Raw genomic sequence first — 22,700 nt, 5'->3', positions numbered from 1 at the left:
ATGTTCGATTAAGGCTTCTGTTGTTTTTCACCATACCCAAATAAAAACACGTTGCTGTTCAGCAGTATTATTTCAGATATTTTCAGGGGACATGCCTGACCACCACCAGTTCTGTGTTGCCATTGGGTAAACAAAAACAGCATATCCAAGTTACCTACCAGAGAGCACCAATTGCCAATACATGCCTGTAACGAACATGGCACTATTTATGCCATTTCGAGTGATTTTGGTGATCGAATGACAACACAACATTTGGACTAATATGATTGTTAAGATGATCATTCTCAGGTTTTTAGGTTCAAGTGATGACAAAGAGAAAGAAAATATAGGCGTAAACAAGGCCCGAAGAACCGATGCCTAAGCATCGCTGCATCCGACGCTTGTCGGAAGAACCGACGCCTTGATGTTTGGTGCAGGAGGAAATCGAAGCCAAGTCAGCCTATAGGCACCGGTTGAACCGACGGTCCAAGAAAGTGCATCGGTGCATTGGGCGTCCTATGTTCCAGAGACGATGTCAAGTGCCCAGGAGAAGTTTCTTCAGCACCGGTTTAACCGACGGTGCATCGGAGTATTGCGTCGGTGCAATGACGCCAGCGCCCAGGAGAAGATTCTGAAGCACCGGATGAATCGGTGATGCATCGGAACAAAGCATCGGTTCAATCGGTGGTCACTGTAGCAGCAGTTAGAAGTTCAACGGCTACTTCGTGGCTTAGAGTGACCGGATGAACCGACGCTACCCCTGCCAGAGGCATCGGTTCTTCCGGTGATACGCAGATTTTCAGCTGACCATTGGAGCAACGGCTACAAGACTTGGTGGCCTATATATACGCCTCACCCCGGCCATTTGAAGATTGCTGGAGTTGCTGGACATCCCACACACACCCAAGAACCACTCCAAGCCATACAAGAGCTTAGTGTTCATATCTTTAGCCCTTAGCACACTTTGAGAGTGTTGTGTAAAGGATTAGCTCTTAGTGAGTGAGATTGCAAGGCCTTGAGCCTTTGTGCTGTGGTTCTCTAGTAAACCAAAACAAGAGCTTGGTGCGCCGGCACCTTGGAGCTTTGAAGCTCGCCGGCAACTCTCTTGGTGAAAATGTGTTCAACCGTGTGTTTGCTTGTGAAAATGCAAATGTTTTATGGAAAACTATTAGTGAGAACCATGAAGGGACAAAAGATGTTGCAAATGAAAAATATCATGTTCTCATTGATAAACTTAATAGTTTCAAGCAACTTGATCATGAAAATGCCGAAACTATGTACTCACGGTTGAATATTCTTGTGAATGAGATTAATTCTTTAGATGTGAAGAAAATTGAAGATTTGGAACTCATTCGCAAGATCCTTCACTCACTTAGAAGGCCGGACTATGATGTGGTGACAACAATTCTTTATGAGAAAGATCTCAACACAATGACACCAAACAAAGTGCTAAACAAGGTGATCGCCCATGAGCTACGCCATGATATCAAGCCAAGAGCGCCACCTTCTTCACCAACACATAGTGCACTTGCATGCAAGCAAGTCAAAAAGTTGAAGAAGATGGCCATCAAAGGTAACTCAAGTGATGAGGAAGAAGAGGAAGCAAGAAGCTCCTCAAGTGAAGATCAAGAGCCAATGAACCCCAACCTCTACAAGCATGTAAAGAAGATGAACAAGTGCTTAAAGGAAATCAACTTAATGGGGTATATGGTCTTCCTCAAAGATGGGCCTCACCATCAACTTATGAAGGTTGAGAAGAAGTTCAAGAAGAACAAGCAAAAGAAGGAGAAGAAGCCCAAGCATGAATCATTTGCCATATTTGGTGAATGGGTTAGTGGTGGTGAAGAGTCAAGTGCTAGCTCAAGCGATGAATCAAGCAAGAGATTCACCACCCGCACCAACTTCGGATCATCATCAAACACTTGCCTTATGACCAAAAGTATGGATAGCGATGTAAGTGATGATGACTCCGATTCTCCTTCAATTGATGAACTTCTTGACCTTGTTCATGATCACCAAAAAGTCATTAAGAAACAATCAAAAGAAATTAAAAACCTTAGTGCTCTCAAAGATCTAAATGCTTCTCTTGCTTCAAACTTTGAAGATTTAATGTGCAAATTCAATTTGCTTAGCAAGGAGCATGAAGAGCTCAAATTAAAATCTGAGAGCATTAATGATACTAATGACTCTTTGGAAATGAAGCAAACTATCACTTGTGCAATTTCTATCTCTAGGGTAGATGCTTCAACTTCTTGCAATGATTTAATTGATAATTCTTGCTCTAACCCTTGCAATAAGAAATGCAATGAGAATGTTGTTGTAGAATCATGTGATGATCTCATTGCCAAGGAGAATGATGAGCTCAAGCAAAAAGTAAAAAGACTCATGATGGACTTGTATAGATTGAAGGGCAAATGCATTGAGAGCAATGTCCAACCTTCTCAAGATAACCGTGAGAACATGGTGAAGAAGCTTGAGAAGGGGTCCACCTTGACTAGCTCTAAGTGCCACAAAGAAGGCCACAAGTCCAATAAGTGTCCTCAACCAAGGAAGAAGCTTTCGGATGAGAAGAACAAGAAGAAGCTTACAATCAAAAGTTCTCTCATCTACACCAAGCCCAACCGAAGGAACAAAAATAATAGCACCTCCTATGTGATCAAGAAGAAAACAAATGGCAAGGTGGTTGCTCACAAGGTTGGGAAGCAAGAAAGGAGTTGGAACCGCCCCATTTGGGTGCCCAAGGATGTCCTCATCAATTTGAAGGGGCCTCAAATGGTGTGGGTTCCAAAAGAGATTTGAAGCCCAAAAATGGCTTCGGGGGATTTGGAGGCTTAGCTTACAAGATGAAGTAAATGTTCAAGCCAAAACAAACTAAGCTCACAACTTGGACATTTGTTGCCCAAGTCCCCCATAAGGTAATGGTAGCTAAAAATTTCAATTCAAGCATCATGTAGCTCCATTGCTCTTGCTAGGTTGTTTGCATTGCATCACCTAGTGTTATATATGGTGGGTTGCTTATGTCATGACTCTAACCCATGAGCAACCTACATAGTTTGATAAGTGTGTAGAAAACTACACAAAGTCACCCTTCATGGTACATGAACTTCATGAGGTATGTATTTCATATGTGTACCATGAACACAAGCTATAGGGTAAACTTCCTAATTGTGTCAAAATTAATGTGCATACATTTGCTTGGTGATTCAAACACTAATTGTACACATTTAGGGGGAGTTTATCCTATGGCTTGTGATTTTGAGACTAACATGTTTTCTAGCTTATCTTTTGTAGTCCCACGTGGAGTTAACACTCTAAGAGAATGTTTCTCACGATCAATGTGAACAAACAACTCTATAAGAGTGATTAGATAAATTGTGCTTTCATGCATATTGAGCCATGCTTATTGAACTTAAATGCTCATATCTAAGTTCATAGGCTATGTGCTCATACATTTTGCTTAACCTTGGTGTACCAAGTGCTTCTTGTTTAAAGACTTTCAATTGGTTGCAAGTCACTTTCAATTGGTACATGCAAGGTAAACAAAGTAATCCCCCGGAGGTATGCAAGGTTCTAGACTGATTCAATTGGTATAATTGTCAATTTCTTATCCTCTTTAGAGTTACCTCCGTGCATGATATGATCTAAGCTTTCTAGTTATTACTTTTAGTTATGCACTTGACTTTCACATTATCATTTTGTGCACAATACTTATGGAAAGTTTAGCTCATGTCATGCTAGTTTCGTGATTTTGTGATCCACCATAGTAAATTTTCAATTGGTATCTTCATTGATATCATACTTTTGGATCATGAGTCATGGAACTAACTCCCTAAGCTACTAATCTTCTCTTAAGCTATATTGTTTTGCAAGACCTTTGTTGGAGCCATAGGTCTAAGTTTTTATTAGTGCCTAATTCACCCCCTCCCCCTCTTAGTCTAGAGCACCCGATCACTTTCAATGCCCCCTCCAAAATCTGCTCAGCAACAATACTCTGCTCTTAACTTTTGGACACAGCAGCGTACAAAAAGAAGAGGCTATAGTAAAACTGAGAGGGGGGGTGGTCAGGCGATTATTTATACAGCAAGTGGGCCACTTGTTCAAAAGAATTAAACACTGCGAGGATGACGAGTGCCTAGGTAGGACCAATGTTTGGAGGGTGTTGTTTGATATTGCAAGCGCTGAGGAGGCATATATAGTCCTTGGCTAGCAGTTGCAGAGAAGGTCTGAAACTGGCGACTGAATGGTCACCAAATGAGCAAAGGCACATATTGATCCCAAGTTGTAGGTTTATAAATTGTTGATCAAAGGACGCGAAAAAAAACTGCAAGGACCTAGATGGGAGTAGAGATTACAAAGGTCGAAAGGTGCAAAAAGGCATCAAGGACTAAACTGAAAGGAGTATAGATTACGAAGATCACTACTTGCAATCAGGGAAATCAAGTTGCCCTCAGCTATAGAAGGTTATGGGCAAGACATTGTTCTTAAGCTAGCAACAAAGCAAAAGAGCAGTGCAATAATGTGGCAACTTTGAGTGAGAAACTATGACAATGAAGTTCTTAATATCAAACATGACGTCTGAAGAATTAATAGCCCTAGCATAGGTATTAGTTTGATTTTGATGGTTGAATGACAGCCAAGAAAGAAAGGTGTGTAAGGGCAAGTGCGCCTTATGGCCCAAGTGGATGTTTAACCCTAATAATTCTCCATCGAAACAGTGGAACTGAGAATGTTTCTTATGTGTCCTTGAATCTTGTGGGGATTGTTAGATTTAATTATTGAACTTGGCCTATTTATTTCCTAATTTAAAAAAAGATCAAGGCCATGTCAATTTTAGGAGTTACTTATGTAGTAATCCCACGTTGGAAGTTGGAAGTGTTGCAAATGACCAACTCAATCTATTTCATGGTCCAAAGGGCAGATGTACATGTTTACAATATGCAGAGAACCTATCCAACTAGATGGAAAGTATAAGAAAAGTATACACAGCTATATATATCTAAACCCCCCCAAACTCATGGGGGATCCACAACACTGAGTTTGGAAAGGTAATAGCTGTGTTGAGCCCTTGTGTGTGCCTTGGTTAGCCACAATCTGATCATGCACATGCGATCTCATGTATGAAGCATCAATACAGATGTGCTTGGTGAGTTCATGCTTCACAAGATTCCAAGCAATACTAAGCGTGTTAGTACTATGAGAGGAAAGAGGATTTGGTGTAGAAGACATCACATCAAAATCCTCAAGGAGCCACTGGAGCCAGGTGAGCTCAGTTGTCACAGCTATCATAGCCCTCAACATAGCCTCAACACTTGAACGAGAAACTGTAGTTTGCTTCTTGGTTTTCCAGGGACTCAAGGAGGACCCAAGGAAAACACAATAAGGGGAAAGAGAATGACGACCAGAGTGATCACTAGCCTAGGTCGCATCAGAATACGCCTGAAGTTGAAGGGAGATGGAGCAAGGAAAGAACAAGCGACGTGAGATGGTACCACAAAGTTAGCGGAGAACACGAAGAAGGTGAGCATAGTGGAGCTGTGTGGGAGCAGAAACTAACTGACTCAGAATATGAACAACATGGGAAATGTCTGGATGAGTAATTCCAAGGTAAACAAAGCTCCCAACAAGGTGATGATAGCGAGTGGGATCATCAAGGGGAGCACCATCAGTAGGCCGCAAGTGAACAACGAGCTCCATAGGCGTATCAACAGTGCGTTGATCGTTGAGAGCAGCACAAGAGAGTAGATCCTGAATGTACTTTTCCTGGGAAAGGTAGATGCCCTCAGGTGTTGAAAAAACCTCGAGACCAAGGAATTAGCGAAGAGGAACTAGATCAGACATCAAGAATTTATCAGTAAGATGCTTCTTCACAAAGTCAATGAACTGAGAATCATCACAAGTAATGATCATATCATCAACACAAAGAAGAAGAACTGTCGGTGTTCCATATCACCGGCTAGCAAATTTGTGCTGCGCATCACAGGCCAGAATGGTAATGCAAGGAAACGACACAAGGATTATACTGGTTCGGGCCGAATGTCCCTACGTCCAGTTCGAGCTCTCGTGTTCTTGCACTTGGTTTGTACTAATGGGTTACAAACGGACGAGAGAGGGAAATGAGCTCCCAAGTCTCTGGGTTGCGTTGGCGTGGGTGTGTAAAAGGTCGATCCCCCACTCAGGGGGATGCCCCCTTCCATTTATAGTTCAAGGGAGAGAGGGTCTGATACAAAAGGTAAAAAAGGAAAAAAAAATGAGGGGGTCGGATGCTGCTCGACCCCTTTCTTCCGTCCGCCAAACCCAGCAAGTCATGTGGGCCCTGCTGATGGTGATGGCGGGGTGTTCGTGCCCCATTCCCGGCCTTATGCTGATTGTGGTGAACGGGTATGGCGGTGGAGCACTGCTGATGGTGCACCGTTGGTGATGTCGCTATTTATAGGGGATGGCCGTCCGATCGCGTCCTCTGTCCAGACGGTCAGCACGTCCCCGGTGCTGACTTTCGGGGGAGTGGTTGAGCGGCGTCTTATCCCGGGACATACTTGTCATGTCGTCGCCCATCCCGATCCATACCGGGGCATAGGGCATACAGGTTCCCTGCTTGACTGGTGTGACCGCACGCGTGGGCCCTCCCTTTCGACCGGTAACACTACCCCCGTACTGCGGAGTTGGTGGGCCATCATGTGGCGGCGCGAGTCCTGTCCCACGCGGGTCGAGCGAGGCGGAGCCCTTCCCTAGGTGGTCGGGCGAGGCGGAGCCCTCTCGCGAGGGTTGGGCGAGGCGGAACGCTCCCGCGAGGGTCGGCGAGGCAGAACTCTAAGTGGGTCTCGAGCCGTTTTTGTAAGCTGGGCCATACCCGGGCTGTCTGGTTGGCGCTTCGTACCTGCCGGCCAGGGACACGCGGTCTGCTAAGCTCAGGGGATTTAGCTTTCCGCGATGATTAGGGGGTACCCGCCACTTTTACCCCCATCAAGAAGCGTGCGACCACGAGGGGAAGAATGGACAAAGAGGGCAAGGTCGTGATCGCTAGGCTTAAAACTAGCATCAGTGAAAACAGAGGAGAAGCGCTCAAATCAGGCCTGAGAAACCTTCTTGAGGCCGTAAAGAGAGCGACACAAATGACAAACCATGCCATTAGAAACAGAGTATCCTGGAGGTGGCTGCATGTAAACCTCCTCATGTAGCTCACCATTGAGAAATGCATTCTTGACATCAAGCTGGGAGATGGACCACTGTCGGACAGAAGCAATAGCAAGATGAGTCTGAACTGTGGTCACGCAAGCAACAGGAGCAAATGTCTCATCATAATCACAACCTTGCTCCTACTGAAAACCATGAGCTACGTGACGAGCCTTGTAACGCTCAAGGGAGCCATCGAAGCGAATCTTGATCTTGTAGACCCACTCGCAAGTGATAGGAGTCACCTGAGGTGGCAAAGAGACAAGGTACCATGTACCAGTGCGCTCCAAGGTAGCAATCTCCTCAGACATGGCGATGACGCACTGCCAGTCAGGGTGGACAGCAGCCTCTCGATAAGTGGCGGGCTCAACAAGCGCAACAACAGTGAAGCCATAGCGATCCGGAGGATGGATAGTACTACGGTGACAAAGAGCATACTGAGAGGACGGGTCGAGAGGAGGTCCAAGAAAAGAGGGAGAGGAAGTTGTGGAGAGGGAGGAGGAGGCCGTGGACAGCGACTGTAAACATGAGTGATCTCATGAGAAGGTAGCTCGTGGAGCTCGTGAGGTGGAGAGGTAGGAGGAGGTCGTGGGCGGTGACGGTAAACATGAGTGAAGTCACGGGAGGGTAGCTCGTGAGAAGGTTCCTCCAATGTGGGTGGAGGAACAACAGGGGGAGCGGAAGGTGGAGTGGAGGTAGGGGAGCGGAGGGTGGAGTGGAAGTATGTGGAGGTGAGGAAGAGCGAGAAGTAGAGGTAGGTGAGGAAGAGAGTGAACGAGATAGCGGAAGATGAACGTCAGAAAGAGTCTAGAAGGAGACAGACTCAACATCAGGAGAGGGAGAACCAGAGGAGGAGTGAGGGTAATAAGGGCAGGACTCATCAAAGGTGACATCTTGAGAGATCATCATCCGACGAGCAACATGATCATAGTGGTGATAACCCTTATACTCGGTGTTATACTCATACACACTCAACTGACTAAGCAGTCAGCTTGGTGTGCTCACGAGGAAGGAGAAGAACATAGCAAACACGCCCGAAACGAAGGAGGTGACTGTAGCGTGGAGGATGACAAAAGGCGCTCGTAAGGAGTACACCCCTGAAGAACGGTGGAGGGCTGCCTGTTGATAAGAAAAATAGCCATGGAGACAGCTTCAACCTAGAAGTGAGGTGGAAGCTGCGAGGAGAGTAATAGAGCACGAGAAGTCTCAAGAATGTGACGATGCTAGCTCTCAGCCACACCATTCTGAGCATAAGCACCAGGGCAAGAGAACTGATCAAGGGTACTCTAATCAGCAAGAAAGCGACAATGTGCATCAGAGATGTACTCTCTAGCAGAATCGGCACGAAAAGCACGAATGGGTGAATCAAACTTGTGTGAATCATAGTAGCAAACTCTTGGTAGATAGACAAAAATTAACCACGAGAAGACATAAGATAGATCCAAGCAAACCTCGAATAATCATCAATAAATATGACATAATAGGAGCGATCCCCGTTTGAAACAAAGGGAAGCACGACCCCATACATTAGAGTGAATGAGATCAAAAGAACACTTCGACATAGAATCACTAGAAGGATAGGGGAGTTGCAACTGTTTGCCAAGCTTGCAACCTGCTCAATGATGAGCAACGTCACCAAAAACAAGATCTAAAGCACCACTATCAACAAGGGTGGAAAGTCACGAGCCGGAGAGATGACCGAGACGATGATGCCACTGAGCAAAAGTAGGTATAGTGGAAGTAGCAGAAGCGGAAGCGGAACTGGATGATTGACTGGCCAGAGTAGGCGAAGGAAGATGCAACCAGTCAAGCTCCCATAGGCCTTAGAGTCATGACGCCTAGGCCCAGTCCCCACTAGAAGCCCCATACGAAGATCCTGAACGCAGCAAGAGTCAGAGTCAAGAATGATGCAACAATCATGATCAGTGATTTGACCAGTAGACACTAATTCCATAGTGACTTGAGGGACATGAGAGATCGTGGGAACATGAAAAGAAGATGTAGAGAGAACACCACGACCAACAATAGGAAGAGGTGCCATCATCTCTTCAGCTGTCTGAACAATAGGAGGTGGATCAACAATAGATAGGGATGACACCGACTAGAATCCGGAGTCATATGGAGATGTGCTAGAATCAAGGAACTACTTGGAGGATATACCTAAGGGAGGAGGTGGTGGTGGAGTAACAGAAGCCCGAGCAGTAGTGACAGAGGGTGAGGGAGCAACAACATAGAGGTCGCGGACCAACATGAGAACCTCCTGCTCCAAGGTAGCTACTGAGCGAGCAGCACTGGACTCCCCACGACAAGTCTTCTTGTCGTGCTGCTTCTTCCGATAGACATCCTTGGTGTGGCGATACTTGCCACAGTAGCCGCACTGAGGCTTCATGGACGGTGCCAGTGGTGGCTGTGGAGGAGCGGTGGACAAAAGGGGAGCTCGAACAACCAAAAAAGAGGACTGCAGAGCACCACCCATGCCTCCCGCTCGAAGATGAGTCCCGTCAGCATGTAGCTCCAGCATCGCCTCATCGAGAGTCGGACGAGGTCGACGAGTCAAGAGATGGGATCGAACAACCTCAAACTCAAGACAGAGGCAGGAGAAGAAAGGTGAGCCCACATTGAGTGAGATGGAGAGACCACGGAGGGACGCAGAGATGTCAACCTCCATGCTCGCGAGCAGGATAGACCTGGCACAGGCCTCCTCATGTATCCAGCTCACCTGAATATGAAGATCTGGCAAGTAGGCTGCCATTTGAGACTCAAAGACATCAAGGAGAGGCTTCTCGATCGCTTTACTACATCATTTGCATAGGTGGGTGGAGTGGGAAGAGTTGTTGTGGGCGGACAAGGTTGCTCACCCGTGAGATAGCACCACAGCTGCTATCCACCCATGTGTATCTCCATGTGAAAGGCGAACTCGCCCTAGTTAGTGCATTTAAGATGACGGGGCAGCGAGGAACAGGAATGACGCTCGGCCTTCCAAGGGACGCCATGGAAGTAGCTGCGAGCCGACTGTCTTTCTTTTTTCTTTCTTTCTTTTAACCAACAAGAGCCGAGCAGAGCAGATGCTATAAAACAGAGCAAGCAGCCAAGCGCTCGAGCAGAGGAGGCACATGGGGCGGAGCAGAAACAGCCGAGGATAGGGGACACACAGAATGCAAAGCAGAGAGGCGCGGAAGACAGCAAAGCAGTCTGGCGGGAGGCACAAGGGGCAAAGCAGGGGAAGCGCAGGGGCGGGCAATCTTGACCGGCCGTGGAGGCGTGTGCGGCCACAGGAGGTCGCAAGGCCACATATAGCCGTGCGGGCAGCCACGGGAAACCGCGAGGGCATGGGCCCCCATGGATGACGAGCCAGGCCGCAGGGGCACGAGCTGCCGCATGGGAGCTGCGGCAACGCTGGGGCACGGGCCGGAGGGAGGGAGTGGAGATAGCTTCGCCGGTCAGCGGTAGCAGCTCACCAGTGGCACGCCAGCAACGGCGGGGTGGTGAGCAACCCCAACCTAAACCTAGGCTCTGTTACCATGTCGCAGATAACCAACTCAATCTATTCCATGGTCCAAAGGGCAAGATGTACATGTGTACAATATGCAAAGAACCCCTCCAACTAGAGAGAAAATATAAGAAAAATATACACAACTATATATATCTAATAGTAAGGAAAATGGTCTTAAAGCCATTGTTTGTGATTTTGGTGATTGAATAATGACATAACTATGGGGGTTTCAAGGATGTAATGGAAGCGATTCAAATGATCAAGTATGAAAGACTCACGAAAGAAACAAAGCAAAACAAGCGCAGAACCTCACTAACAAAATTTATCGATTCAATCGGTGAGGTACAAAGAAAGGGGTCGAATTAATCAGTGTCCAGGCCAATTGAAGCAGAAGGCTCTGGATTGACCAACTCATTCGGTCAGGACCATCAAGAGTACCACCGAATCAGCCGGTGGCACTAGGAAGCTGAAGACCATCTCTTGGTTGACTGACTGATTCGGTCATGCCTATGAAGATAACCACTGAATCAGTCGGTGGGACTGGAAGAAGAAGCAACAACTTTGGAATGACTGACTCATTAGATCATGTACATGGAAGCCATCACCGAATTAGCCGGTGATAGGCATGGGGCCCGGGAGACAACCACCCAACGACTATCTTGCACAGTCTTGGTGGTGATCAAATCAATTGGTCAAGGGATTTCCTACCCAGTAGTGCAACATTTAGTTTCTTTGGATGGGGCTGTAAATACCCCTTCACTCGGCTATTGAAGTGTATTTGAGCTCAGTGAAGATATAGACTTGGTTTTCACACACATTCAAGTGTTCTAGCCACCAAAGTGCTAAGAGAAGATTAAGGAAATTAGCATAATTGTTAGGGCTTGATTACTGCTAGTTTAGACCTTTTAGTGCATTGCTTTAGGGTTTAGCCTAGAGTAAGGAGAGGTTTGCATACGTCTTTGTCATCGTTGCTTGCGCACACCGAGTGTTATAAATCCGGGCCTCGTAAATCTTACGAGACCCTCCAACCGAGTTTGTAGAGAGTCCGCTGGTACTTGTGAGAGAAAGGAGAGGCCCTCGGCATTTTGCCAAAGCCTTACCTAGTTAAGACAGCAGGGAGCATCTGAGAGAGGCAAGGAGGAGACCCACTTGCGTGTGGGGAAGGCCCATCGCTTACCACAAAGTTACTCGACCAAGGAGTTTATGCCCTTATGTGGGCATTCCCTTGAAAGTGGCTCCAACAACGAGGACTAGTAGAAAGTGTTGCTTTCTGATACCTCGGCAAAAAATCACGGTGTCGTCATGTCGGGAATTTGCATTCTCTACCTCATTTACTTTCGCATTTACTTTGCACCTACATCCCGAATTTACCTTTTCTAGATTACATTGTGTAGTTTATAGGATTGGAACCTATTATCTTTCCTAGATTACCTTGTGTACTTTATAGGATTGGAACCTAGAGAGCGAAACTCTTTTGCAGTAGAGATAGCAACATATAGAAAAGCCTAGTACAAATAGTAATTGGAATAGGTTTCTATATGTGCTTGGAGCCTTAGATTTTGGAACACCTACCCTCTTAGGGTGTCACGATCCTTTCGCTTGGTATCAGAGCCGGTGGCTCATTTTTGGACCTTTGGCTTCACATCTATCGAGCAAAATGACATCTGAAGATGTTAGGAGTGATATTGGTAGGCCTCCACTTTGACTGTACAAGCTAACCATATTGGTATGTTTGCATGTCATGCTTTTTAGAAACAAAAGGTTTGTGTTTGGAGAGTGACAAATGAAGGAATGAAACCCCTGATTCGGCCAAACAACCTCCCCAAGTCCGATGAAAAAGAAATACACTCCAATGCTATCGCTCAGAATTCTCTTCCGAAATCTCTTAGCATTGGTGTGTTCAATAGAGTGTATAGTCTTAAAAGTGCACATGAAATTTGGAACACGCTCAAGGAGCTCCAAAAAGGCACGAAAAATGTTATGGAGCCTAAATATTTCTCTATCAAAGAAGCTTTTAATTCTTTCAAAATATTGCCTAATGAATTAGCTAATGACATGTACTTACATTTAAATGTTATTGCCAATGAGCTAAATGAAATAGGTTTGACCAAGTCGAGCAATGAGAACATATCAAGAAAGATCATCCAAGTACTTCCTAAGGACCGATACTCCACCATCGTCACATAGTTCTGTTTGTTTGAGAACTTATACAAGATGAAGCCAACTCAAGTATTGAGCAAGATCATTGCTCATGAGCTATCTATGAAGATTAACAAAGAACCCTCTCATTCAAGTCAAGATGTTGGTACATCAAGAAAAGAATAAAAGGAGAAGAAAATTGAAGATAAACAAGAATCTTCCGAATCAAGCAAGAAAGCTCAAGAACAAGAATCAAGCTCAAGTGAAGCATCAAGCTTAAGTGAAGAGAGTAGTTATGATGAAGAAGAGGAAGATGGTGATCAAGCAAGTTGTGGCTCCTCGGATGATAGTGAGGAAATCAAGCAACTTGTTAGAGGAGTCAACAAGCTACTAAAAAAAACCTCAAATCCAAGGGTGTCCCTACTACTCCCTCCGTATCAAAATAGATGGCACCGTTGACTTTTGATTACAAATTTGACCACTCGTCTTATTCAAAAAATTATGCAAAAACACAAAAATATGAATCATGATTAAAATACTTTAGATGATGAAGTGAGTCAGACATAAGATTTTTAAAAATTATTAAATATTTTGAATAAGACAAATGATCAAACTTGAGATCAAAAGTCAACGGTGTCATCTATTTGATACGGAGGGAGTACCATGGAACAATTAGTGAGCTGCAACCAAACAAGGAAGAATAAGAAAAAAAAGGAATGTCTTGGTTGTGGTGAAAAGGGGCACTACATAGCAGGTGTTTGGGAGAGCTCTTCTCCATCAAATTTGGCTCCACTGCATGAAAAAATATCCAAACACCCAGCCAGCTGCACTCCACTCACTCCACCTTTTTTTGGGAGCTCCTCAAGAGGTGCTCCACCAATTCTTGGAGCTGGTGGAGTTGAGGAAAAATTACCCACCATGCCATCCATTACACAGTAAATAACGTTTCGTTTGGTAAATATCGCGCTGACAAGGAAGATTTACCTTTGGGAAAGAGTACATCACATCCGTACGTCCTCCGCCGCCCTCATCTATCTCGTTGGAATCGGATTTACCTCAACCATTAACCTCTAATTTTGGGGGAGTAAATAGCCTAGTTTGAGATTTTGGGGGCTCCAAGGGAGGATTTCTTTCCTCTCCGCTTCCTCAGTTTATAGCCAAGTAGTTTCCAAAGTAGTGAAGCCCATGAGAACTTGTTCGAGTGAATTGGTGTTTTTTGATTGGGCATTGAGTGATATGGAGCAAACCTGTAGATTGGTTCTAGCGTTCACAAGGAAGATTTATTCTCTGGCATATTTTGACTGGGATAGCAGGCATAAGAGATTCCTATCAAGTAGCATATTTGGATGTCTCTAGCAGGTTAAGAGTCCTTGTTGAATATTAATCTTATTCAGTTCAGCTCAAAGCACCCGCTCGGTTGACAATTCATTGTTTTTAGCTGTTGAAGGAATGGTCATCTATGGTGTGGCAGGACCATTTGAAGCATGAGATAAATGAAAAGCTGCAAGAGCGCAGCCAGATTGCTGCTCAACTGCATATTGGATCAGAGCTTGCTATCAGTATCCTCGAGCCTCGGCTCAGAACTATTGTAAGCTTCTCATGGTTTTTCTTGTCTGTAGTTCATTTGTCGCTGTTCTGTAATTTGAATTTAATAATCTTGATACAATCTGCGATTTCAAGAATTATGAATTAGCTGCTTTAAATGGATCAGCTCTTAGAAGAACCATAACATGCTTTCAGGCAGTACTATATGTGTTTAGTCTCTGCTATTTCTGGCAATGTTTTCAAATCACGTGACTAATCGCGATTAATCGACCTTATCGGTCCAGCGTGCTCGACTAGGCTCCACGACTCGATCAGGCACCCTGATCGACCGGTTGACCGACTAATCGGCGACTAGAAGCGATTAATCGTCCGACTAGGCATGATCTCGACTAGGTTTGTGTAGCTGGTTTGCTTGTGGGCTGGACTGGAGAGTGAGAGGCCCAAGCCCACTTGGTTAGAAACAAAACTGGAGGGGCACGACAACGTCTAGGGTTGTCGGCAGCCACTCGTCTCGACAGGGGAGGCAGCTCCCATGACCTCCCGCTGCTCGCCGACGGGGAGCTCCACCCCGCGCTGTCGTTCCCTCACCTTCTAGCTCAGATCAGCCAGACAATCCAATGCGCCTCGCTCTGCTCTCGCCACTCATCCAATTCCCTAGCACAAAGCCTCAAAGCTCAGCACGTATTAATTGATTTTCTCGAGCACAGGTTGCTACCGGCCATCGAATCCTCCTCTCTAGGCCGCTATCCGGCCCCTCATCTCCTGGCTGTCGCGACCTCCTTCCCTCCTTTCCCTCCGGCGAGCTCCCTTCTTCCCTCCGTTCTCTCCGGTGAGCTACCCCGACTGGCGACCTCCTTCTGCCGGCGCGTGAGCGTGAGCACGGGTGACTAGTCCGGCGAGCTCCAGATAAGCAAGGAGCAATAAGAGATAGAGATAGAAAAAATCCTAGTAAGTTTTCAGAAATTGTCTCCTTCCTTTCTTTTGCCCTTCTTTGTTGAAGCTAATGAATATTATATATATGTATATATATATATGTATATATATATATGTGTGTGTATATATATGGATCCTAAATGTCTTGGACGACTAGGGTCGATCAGACCCGACTAATCGACCCTAGTCGACGACTAATCACGATTAGTCGCCTGGTCCACCCATTGTTCGATCAGACGATTAGACGATTTAAAAACATTGATTTCTGGTGCTTCATTCCACAGGTCATTGGCATTTGTCTTCCCAAGTTTAGTTAATTTCCCCATGTGGACAGTCCTAGATATTTGTGCAGAAACTGTGTGCCCTGTGTCTCTTTGTTCGTGTGTGCTTGTATGATTTCCTCACTCCCTCAATCAACTAGAAAATAATCATGCAACGGGAAGTGCTACAAAGATGACCAGGTCACATGTGTATTTTCTGGAGTTGGTGTAGATGGCGTTCCTCTCATGTTTAAATTTGGACCATCGATCCCTCACTTTTTCCAGTAGCAACAACAACACTCTCCCAAACATGGCCTGTCTAGCCCAAGTGCTGCAGTAATTGTAGTGGAGGAGGACCAAGCACTGCAGCAAGTGGAGAAGAGGCCCAAGCACTGCAGTAGGCCCAAGCGGTGGACCAGGCCCAAGCGCTGCAGTCCCATGAGAGGTGGAGTGGAGCTACAAAATACCCAAACAGAATGGACTGCAAGTGGTGGAGTGGAGTGGTTGTTTTGGGAGTGGAATGCTCCCAAACAGGTCCATAAAATATTATCCTCACATGAAAGCAAGATGCCAACAAAAGAAGGAAAGAAATGCAAGCAAAAATGTTTTCACTAGCATTGCAAAGGGTGGATTTGATATGACAAGCTCAAGTGATGAAGAAGTTCACCACAAGCAACATACATTCTTGCCATCATCAAAATCATCAAACATTTGCCTTATGACCAAAGGTATGAATGATAGCAATGTAAGTGATGATGACTCTTGCCCTTCTCTTCATGAACTTGTGGGTCTTGTTCGCACTTAAGAGGGAGCCATAACAATTATAAAGATTTGGCCAAAAAAATTGATATGATCATTGATCAAAATGATGAGCTAACCAAGAAAATTGAGTTTTTTGAACAAACTAAAACTCCCTCCAAAAGGGCATCCAAATCCATTTTTGAAATAAAAAGGATGCCTCCACTTCTTGCATTGATTTAATTGATTAATTTAGCTCACCCTCTTGCAATGAGATTTGTGTTGAGAATATTGTTGTAGAAACTTGTGATGATGTCATTGCCCAAGAAAATGAAGAACTCAAGCAAGAAGTAACAAGGCTCACAGAGGACTTGGAGGTTAAAGAAAAGTTATCATGAGTACAAGAAACAACCTTCTTAAGATAATTGTCCTAGAATGGTGAGGAAGCTTGAGAAGGGAGGAACCGTGACTTGCTATCTATGCCATAAAAAAGGTCACAAGTCCTATGAGTGTAAGAACAAAAAGAAAGGGGAAAAAAATAAGAAGAAATTCAACTCCAACACCAAGCCTTACTTAAAGGTTGACAAGAACAAGAGCACACCCTACCTCCTCAAGGAGAAAGATAACAAGGTGGTTGCTCAGTCAATCAACAAAGCACGGCAAGGGGTGGAACCAACCTATTTGGGTGCCCAAGGAAATCATAACTCTCGTGAAGGGCTCCATGAAAGTTTAGGTTCCAAAGGCGACTTGGAGTCCCAGGGACTCGGGAGGATTTGGAGACTTGGCTACACAAGAAGAGCAATTCAAGCCAAAGCCAAGTACACCAAGAGTTGGAGCAAATTGAAAATCATTCATCTATCCAATATCCAAATCCTCCATAAGTAACCTAGGTAACTAGATGTACTTTCTTGCAAATTCAATTAGCATCTAGTTCCTATATATACTTGTCTAGGATTATATGAGAATATTTAAATTCTTTTGTATTGCCTATAGTTATTGTTTCATATATGGTAGGTTGCTTGTGTTTCGCTCTAATCCATGAGTAATATGAATGGTTTATTAGTTACAGGAAAATGGTACTAACCTTTATGTCATAGGATAACTTCCCAATGTCGTCATTGACTAGTGCATGTCTCTCACAAGTTCAAATACTTGTATGTATATTTTTAGGTGGAGCTATCTTATGGTTTGTGATTTTGAGACTAAACCTATTTGCAAGTTTATCATGTGTGTAGTCACAAGAAGAAGAATCCCCGGAGATATGCATGAACCTCTCTTCAATTGGAGTTAATCTAAATATGATATCCATATCTTTCAAGTCATTTAAATCTATCTTTATGCATAATATAAATTAATCTTCTCATCTTGTCTTAATTGACTAGTTTTGCATATGATTTGTCTTCCACCATATGTATGCACACACTTAGGAGGAGCTTAGTCTATGTTATGTGAGTTTCATGTTCATAATCTCATTTGCCTTCCGCATCCAAAAGATCATGATCTATGAAACTCTTCCTTATGCATTTTATGCCCTCCTTTTCAGTGTTTGATTCTGAAAGGGGAGAATTTGAGCGACCAAAGCAAGTATATCTTAAGGGGGAGCCGCTATTAGGGGGGCATACCAGAAAGCAAGAACCTCAAGTATATTGCAATTTCATATCACTATCTTGAGGTATATTGCAAGAATTTGGTCCTGGAAAGGGAGAAAAGTAGCATTGGAATGACTGGGAGTCTCATGTCCCGTGTGACCACAGTAAGGGGATTTGTACTTCAAATGGTGAGAGCAAGGTATGATCATCTCTATCTTTTCAATAAGTGTCAATGTATATTTAAATTAGTATATGATCTTTCTCTTGCTCTTGCATCCAAGCAAGTAGTTGTCTTAATTTTATATTTTATCTCTTGTTGTGGTTGTGTTGTCATCAATCACCAAAAAAGGAGAGATTGTAAGGAAAATGGCCCATAAAACCATTGTTTGTGATTTTGGTGATTGAATAACAAAATAACCATTGGGACTAATATTTTGTCAAAATATACCTTAGAAGGTGTTTGTTAGGTTCCGAGGATGTAATGGAAGCTATTCAAATAATCAAGTACGAAAGACTCGCGAAAGAAACAAAGCAAAACAAGCGTAGAACCTCACCAACACAACTGACCGATTCAATCGGTGAGGTACAAAGAAAGGGACCGAATTAATCGTTGTTCAAGGCTAGCAGAAGTAGAAGGCTCTGGATTGATCGACTCATTCGGCCAGGACCATCAAGAGTACCGTCGAATCAGCCGGTGGCACTGGGAAGCTGAAGACCATCTCTTGAATGATCGACTCATTCAATGGAGATCACCACCGAATTAGTCGATGGGGTTGGAAGAAGAAGCAACGGCACTGAGATGACCGACTCATTCAGTCATGTCCATGGAAGCCATCACCGAATCAGTCGATGATAGGCATGGGCCCTGGAGACAACCACCCAACCAACAACGGCTATCAGTCTGAACGATTCATTCGGTCAGTGCATGATGAGGTTACCGAATCAGTCCGGTCATGGCAGATTTCCTGTCTGTTGGTGCAACGGCTGGTTTCTTGGATGGAGCTATAAATACCCTTCCCCGGCTATTTCAAGTGTGCTTGAGATCAGTGAAGATATAGACTTGGTTTTCACACACATTCAAGTGCTCTAGCCACCAAAGTGCTCAAAAGAATATTAAGGCAATCAGCATGTCTTAGGACTTGATTAGTGCTAGTTTAGGCCTCTTATCGCATTACTTTATGGTTTAGCCCGGAGTTCGGCAAGGTTAGCATACCTCATTGCTATCGGTTCTTGCACGCACCAAGTGTTGTAAATCTAGGGCTCGTAAGTCTTGAGAGACCCTCCAATCGAGTTTGTGGAGAGGCCATCTGTGCTTGTGATAGGTGTAGAGAGATAGAGAGTTGGGCAAGCACCACACACCCTAATCGGGGGGTGACCTTTCATTATATAGAGCCAATGGCTTGGAGTACAAGAAGTACACGCCCAATATGGGCCGACACGCCCAATATGGGCCTATACAAATACACAGGCCTATACAATGCCTAATACCCACCCGCAGTCGAAGCGTCAGGCAGTCGGACGCAAAGACTGGACCTGAAATCCTAAAACAGCTGGACATGTGACCCCTTCGTCATAATATCCGCGAACTGATACTGTGACGGCACATGAAGAACACGAACTTCACCAAGAGCTACCTTCTCGCGGACGAAGTGAATGTCGATCTCGATGTGCTTGGTACGACGGTGGTGGATCGGGTTGGCTGTCATGTAGACAGCGCTAACATTATCGCAGTAGACAACTGTGGCAACCTTCAGCGGAATGTGGAGCTCCTGAAGAAGTTGCCGCAACCAGCAGCACTCGGCGACAATGTGAGCAACTGCCCGGTACTCGGCCTCCGCACTGGACCGGGATACCGTGGTTTGCCGTTTGGACGACCAGGACACCAGGTTGTCTCCAAGAAGACACAGAAACCTGATGTAGAGCGACGGGAGTTTAGGCAGCCCGCCCAGTCAGCGTCAGAGTAGGCGACCAGTCTGTCGACCGGTCCAGTGCCGATGTGGAGACCGGCCGAGAGAGTGCCCTTCACGTGCCGGAGGATGCGCTTGACAAGCGCAAGGTGGAGCTCGCACGGATCGTGCATGAACAGGCAGACTTGCTGCACTGCATATGCGAGATCAGGTCGAGTCAGCGTGAGGTACTAAAGGGCGCCGGCAATACTCCGGTACTCGGTGGGGTCGGCGACTGGAGAGCCCTATGTGGCAGAGAGCTTGGCTCGAGCGTCAACTGGTGTCGAAGTAGAGTGACACTCGGCCATGCCTGCACACTGGAGAAGATCCAACGTGTACTGGCGCTGAGAGAGGAAGAGCCCGTCGGAGGAGCGCGTGACGGAGATCCCCAAGAAGTGGTGTAGATCGCCAAGGTCCGTCATGGCTATACCTGGGCATTTCTCGGGTCGGGTCGGGTTCGGGTCGGGCCGAAAAAAACCCGATAGAAAAACTCATGGCCCGAGCCCGCCCGTAGCCCGGCGAAAACCCTAAAATGTTGGCCCGAGCCCGCCCGCAGCCCGACCCGACGGCCCGCGGGCCGACCCGCTGACCCGACGGTCACCCACATGATCCCAGAAACTAGCAGCAACAATCGTACAAGCATGACTAATTTAAATATTACATGATCCGAACATCACAATTCTGATAAAACAACTGTACAACACATGCACCACAAACAATAGTTCACACAGATCACAGATGTGATAAAATAAAATGGAAAATGGCATAAATAAATAAGATAACAGATCACAGATGTGTCTTTTTGACCGGGCCGTCGGGCCGGCCCGCGGGTTTAATTTTCAGTCCGCACCCGACCCGAATTTTTCACCGGGCTGAAATCATGGCCCGGACCCGCCCGCCGTGTTCCTCGGGCCGGGTCGGGTCGGGTTTTTTCGGGCAGGTCGGTCCGGGTTCTTCGGGTCGGGCGGCCCATGCCCAGGTCTAGTCATGGCAAACTCCGAGTGCAGACGCTCGGTGATGCGCTGCAGAAGAGTCGGAGTCGAGGCCGTCAGGACGATGTCGTCGACGTAGAGAAGCAGGTACGCCGTAGCCCCCCTCTTGGAGCACAAAGAGGGAGGTGTCTGACACCGAGGCGGAGAAGCCGAGCTGTCGAAGGTACGTGGCGAACCGCTGGTACCACGCCCGAGGAGCCTGCTTGAGGCCGTAAAGGGATCGCTGCAGAAGACACACATGATCGGGGCGAGCGGGGTCAACAAAGCCCGAAGGCTGCTGACAGTAGACGGTCTCCTCCAGGTAGCCGTGAAGAAAGGCGTTCTTCACATCCAGCTGGTGGATCGGCCAGCGACGAGAAGTGGCGATGCTGAGGACGACACGAATCGTCGCCGGCTTGATAACAGGGCTGAAGGTCTCATCGTAGTCGATGTCGTGGCGCTGAGTAAAGCCACGAACGACCCAACGAGCCTTGTGACGGGCAAGAGAACCGTCGGAGTGGAATTTATGCTTATAAATCCACTTGCCAGTCACAACGTTCACGCCAGGTGGTCGTGGGACGAGACGCCAGGTGTCGTTGTCGATGAGGGCCTGGTACTCATCTGCCATGGCAGCGTGCCACTGGGGGTCGGCGAGTGCGCTCCTGTAGTTCCCCGGGATCGGAGAAACAGCCATGGAGACGAGGGCGACCTGTGCCGTGGGCGCCGGTGGCGGAGGAGGCGGAGGGAAGCCGAACCAGTGGACAGGCTTGAGCGAGCAAGTCTGCTGCCGAGTGACTGGCCGGCTGGAGGACGGCAGAGGCTGGACTGGCGGTGTGGCCAGCCCAGGGAGGTCGTCCCGTGCACGCCGGCTGTAGACCCGGCCGAAGGTAGCTGGTGGCCGGGACGGAAGCTGCACAGGTACTGCAGGAGCAGCCGCAGCAGGTACAGGTGCAGGGGCGGCCGCAGCAGGATACCGAGGTCCCTGGATGACGAGGGTACCTCGCTACAGGATGGTGGGGTCGTCGGGGAGCTCCTCGAGGTGAGCACGGCGAGGGGCCGGTTGCTCAATGTCAACAAGTGACAGAGCAGCCGCGGGGGAGGCCGTGGCAGCAGTGCAATGCATCGGCACGGCAGAGCCTGCAAGAAGAAAATCCAAGTCGCTTGGAGACGACTTGGGTGAGTATAAACTGAAGGGGAAGCAAGTCTCATCGAAGACGACATGTCGAGAGATGATTATGCGACGCGTGGAGAGGTCGAGACAACGATAACCCTTATGGGAAGAGGGATATCCAAGGAACACGCAGGCGGTAGAGCGAGGTGCCAACTTGTGGCGAGCTGTGGCGGTCATGTTCGGGTAACAGAGGCACCCGAAGACACGAAGGAGGGAGTAATCTGGTGGCGAGCCGTACAACAGTGAGAAGGGAATGCCATTCCGGATGGCAGAGCGTGGGCGCCTATTCAGGAGATAGGTGGCCATACTGAGGGCCTCAGCCCAATAAGGAGGAGGCATGTGCGCATGGATAAGCAGGGTGCGTATGATGTTGTTTAATGTCCAAAGAACACGCTCAGCCTTGCCATTTCGTGGGGAGGTGTAGGGGCAGGAAAGACGTAAAAGGATGCCGCGAGAGGTGAAAAGGGTGGCGAGGGCAGTATTTACGAATTCTTTTCCGTTATCAGCCTGGAAGGTTTTAACAACAAGGTTGAACTGGTTCCGCGCTAGGTTGCAGAAGGAGGCGATGTGGGTAGCTACCTCGGACTTGCGGACTAGAGGAAAAGTCCAACACAAATGAGTAAAATCATCAAGCAGAACGAGGTAATACTGGGCGCCAGCAACACTAGCAACTGGGGACGTCCAAACATCACAATGTATGAGTTCAAAAGGCCGAGAGGTAGAAGAACGAGAATCTGAGAATGGGAGACGCACATGTTTCCCAAGC

The 22,700-nt window shown here is 46.6% G+C and overlaps 1 protein-coding gene across 1 annotated transcript in view; it reads right to left on the bottom strand.

Moving 5' to 3' along the window:
* LOC120674226 overlaps positions 1 to 22,700 on the bottom strand; it is a 29,656-nt gene that overhangs the window by 794 nt on the left and 6,162 nt on the right. The gene's annotated exons all lie outside the window — the stretch shown is intronic.

This window comes from Panicum virgatum, chromosome 5N (genome assembly GCF_016808335.1).
Source record: "Panicum virgatum strain AP13 chromosome 5N, P.virgatum_v5, whole genome shotgun sequence".
Classification (NCBI taxonomy): domain Eukaryota; kingdom Viridiplantae; phylum Streptophyta; class Magnoliopsida; order Poales; family Poaceae; genus Panicum; species Panicum virgatum.
Note: the sequence above shows the minus strand (reverse complement) of the source record. Positions and strands in the feature narration are given on the sequence as shown.